Raw genomic sequence first — 3,801 nt, forward strand, 5'->3', positions numbered from 1 at the left:
CCTTCTAGGAATGGATTCTATGTTCCGAAGCTCAAAGTCATCCATCAATTCCTAGACACACCTACGATAGGCCATCAATTTTTTTCATTGCAAGATTAAATTTCTCTAACTAGTTGTCAAATTACTAGCTATGAATTTCCTTCTACCAAAAGCACTTTGACATTCTTCTCAAGTGTGAAAAGAAGTCCTCACATGAGGGCCTCATTTTCTTCCACATTTTTAGGGCATATTAACTGCAAGTGGTAGGTGGGATAGAAATATTTTCCTCAATTTTTTATTTGGCCCCTTTTTTGCATTTGCATCCATCAAACTATAGAGTCTGAGTCAAAACTTCCTTGGGTGCCTTAGACTTATATTTATTCATCCTAACCTTTTCTTTCACCTAATCCTTGCAAGACCTTTTCTTGGGAGAGCATTCCATCCTCCCTTGAGTTGGCCTAGGCATGTTACTTGTAGTTGCCTCAAATACATGAGTTGTTTTTTTATTTTGCTTATCCTAGATTTCTTCAATCAACTTGGTGGTCTTGGAAGTTTAGGGTTTAGGATGTACCACCACCAAGACCCATCCTTGTTATTTTATAAATTTTTGCCTCCTACAAACTATAAATACTCCCTCCAGGGGAGAGGATGCGACCCACCATAAAAGAACATATCACCCTAAGACACATTAAGATCTTCTATAATATTTTCTACAAGGACATCATCTTCTATGCTAGGATCCTCTTGGTGAACCTTAATGTTGTGAGCATTTTGGTTCCCCATGATGTCCTTAGGAGTAATGTTAGTTGCCTCATTGTTTTCCATCAAGAGGTTATTCAATTTTGCAACTAAGGATTGGGACAACTAAATCAATACTTGGGCATAGCATCTTGGAAACTTGAACACTTGAACTCAGAATGGCTAGCATAATATAATCTACAAAATCTAGGGAGTAGAAATATATTTACATCTATGTCATCTCTATGGTATTGCAAGTTGGCAACCATGTTGTCCAAAAATTGAGTGAAAATTTCATCTTGTGGGGAAAATTCTTGCAATCCTTTAGTGGGGCTTCCATTAGATGTTTCTAATGGAAGTACATCAAGTGCCATAGCTTGGTAGGAGCCCAAGTCTAGCTAAAGAAATAATATTTCATTAGGAGCATTATATTCTATAATCATTTTGTTTGGTTTAGGCATGGCATCGATCTTGATTTGGTTGTTGAGTCCTTTATATGGAAACCACAATTGAGTTAAATCCATGGAAAGGAATCCTCTTAAGCATTGAGTCCATTCTCTTCTTAGAAGCATGTTGTATGTTTCAGGGATATCTATTACATAAGTATCAATGATATCCTAGATCCTAGGGTTTGTAGTCAATTGGATGCACACATCTTTCAACACCTCGATGAATTTTACCTCTATTTTATCAAGTTGGATTACTAATCGATTGGTAGATTATTGAGTGACTCACAGACTTTGGGTTATTGAGAGTGGCATGACATTACATGAAGTGCCAGAATCAATGAGGTAGTTATGAAGGTTTTTCCCAAAGATCGTGATACTCAACAAGAAGCGTGACAGCTCCACCTTATCTTTGAACATGATGGGCATGGCTTTAGTAGTGTTAACTTGAGGGGTTGATGGGTAAAAGCACAAACCTATATCACCCTCTTGTAAAGGAAAAGGCTAACCAGAGTATCACTATTCACCTCCAATGGCATAAAATTCGTATTATTATTTTGAATTTGAAAATGAAGTAAACTAATAAAATGTGTAGAAATGGAGGAAGCTTAGGATTATAATTTTTAATAATTATTTGGAATAAGAATTGATATATTTTCCTAATTTTTTTAGACAAATATTTATCTACAAAAAAAAGCTGAAAATTAGGGGTCTAGTTCCCACCACAAAACTATATGGAAATAAACTTATTTCCCTTTGATCTTAGACTATAGTATAGATAACATATATTGCTAGAAGAATCAAAAGTAAAAATCATCTTTAGGCTTATATTTTCTCTTTTATAATGATTCAAATTTTAACTCACCTGAAATCAATATTTTTCATCTCCCACCACATTTTATCAAAACAGATATATTCTAACTAGGAGAAAAATTATACATTCTAAAAGGGGACTCTCTCCTCTAGAATATCATATAAGTTTTAAAAAAATTTGATATTATTTAATGTTTCTTTCTTTCTTAAAACTGACATCTTTTCGAGTGTTAAAATAAGTGCTTGTATAGTTTTTTAATTAAAATATATTATGTCTAATTAAAACACTATAAACTCTATATGAGAATATTCTTGACTCTAAGCTCTATAAAATGGATTTTATATGTTATTAAAAAAAATCATAAAAATAGTAAGAGTTATTGAAACACCACTTTTCTGAAATAATTTTATTTCTTTAGTAATTGGATACAAACTAGTATAAAATATGCATTCAATAGACATTTCCAATTAGAAAAGTGTGAGACCATATGTAACTTGGCTAGAATGAAATTATCTAGATCATATGTTTGAACATAATTGATTTTTAGAAATAAATACCCAAATTTAGTCATTCTGATAAGTAAACCTAAAAGGTGACACAACTTTGTACTTTTACCTTGATGATTTTTGGGTTCTTGCATTGGAAACTACTGTAATGTGTTCAAGTATCTTCAATAGAGCTTTTCTTTGGCTAGGAAAAATTTGTAGCATATCATACATCAAGAAGTTTTCCTTATTCATTTTCAGCTCTTCTAGTGTACTGTACTTTTGTGTTGACCAAGTGGGATTCTTCAGTAAGGCAGTGGTATTACTTAGCGCTCGAGGTTGTTGTATTTGGGTAGGTGTGTACATTTTTGTAGGATTTTTACTTGTATGTGGATTAGGAGGAGTATGTTGTAATCCTAGAGGAATTCCATCTGTCAAACATTCCCTCATGTTGTGCAAGTTGTAAGTGTTTCAATTATCATTACAGAAGGCAAGCATTTCGACTAGCTCAAGATCTACTTCATGGTTGAACAGGAATACAAATTCTTCACTGGCTAAGTCTTCTCCCTTTGTATGTAGTAGAGTATCATAAGATTCCAACAACATGGTGTTAAACTGCAAGGGATGCATGTCATTAACATTGTATGGATTTTGGCTCTGATCTTGATTTCCCCCAAAGAATATATTATTTTTGTCATTGTAGGTACTTCAGTTCATGTCCATCTGATTCATTTTAGAAAACTAAACATTGTTTTTATTGTTAGTTAGGATGCTTCTATTATTTGGGAAAGTATTCAACTATCAATTTTTCCTGGGAAGCCCATTATATTACAATCTTATGTGTTGAAATTACTTACCATGGTATTATTCATATATGAGTTGAAGTTCTTTGTGTGGTTTTGACCATAGCTATTTTTTCTCAAGGCTAGATTAGATTACTGGAAAAAAAAATGTGTCCTTGTGATAATTGAAGATGAGTGAGCTCATTCTTTATCTTGGACATAGTCTTCTTCATATGCTCCAATTTAATTATCATAGTGTTTCTTGTCCAAACATGTGGTGTAACCTTTTGCTCACAAAATGCTTCTTTTGGAGGCTCATATCCTATATAAGTTATGGCAAGAGCCAAGAGGGAAGACACTTGTTGTACTGGTACAAGATTCAATGGGGGAAATTGATTAGGCACTACTTGTGCCCCCATGGGGTAACATGGGATCATTATGATATAGCCACTAGGAACCACCACACTTCCTCCACCATTAGGATTATCCCATTTTGTGAAGGCAATCATCTCTTTGAAGACTTTCTCTAATGCATTGATGTTTGTAGTGGGAAGTCT

Source organism: Cupressus sempervirens, chromosome 10 (assembly GCF_028749045.1).
Source record: "Cupressus sempervirens isolate cs-2001-9-10 chromosome 10, ASM2874904v1, whole genome shotgun sequence".
In the NCBI taxonomy this organism is placed as follows: Eukaryota; Viridiplantae; Streptophyta; class Pinopsida; order Cupressales; family Cupressaceae; genus Cupressus; species Cupressus sempervirens.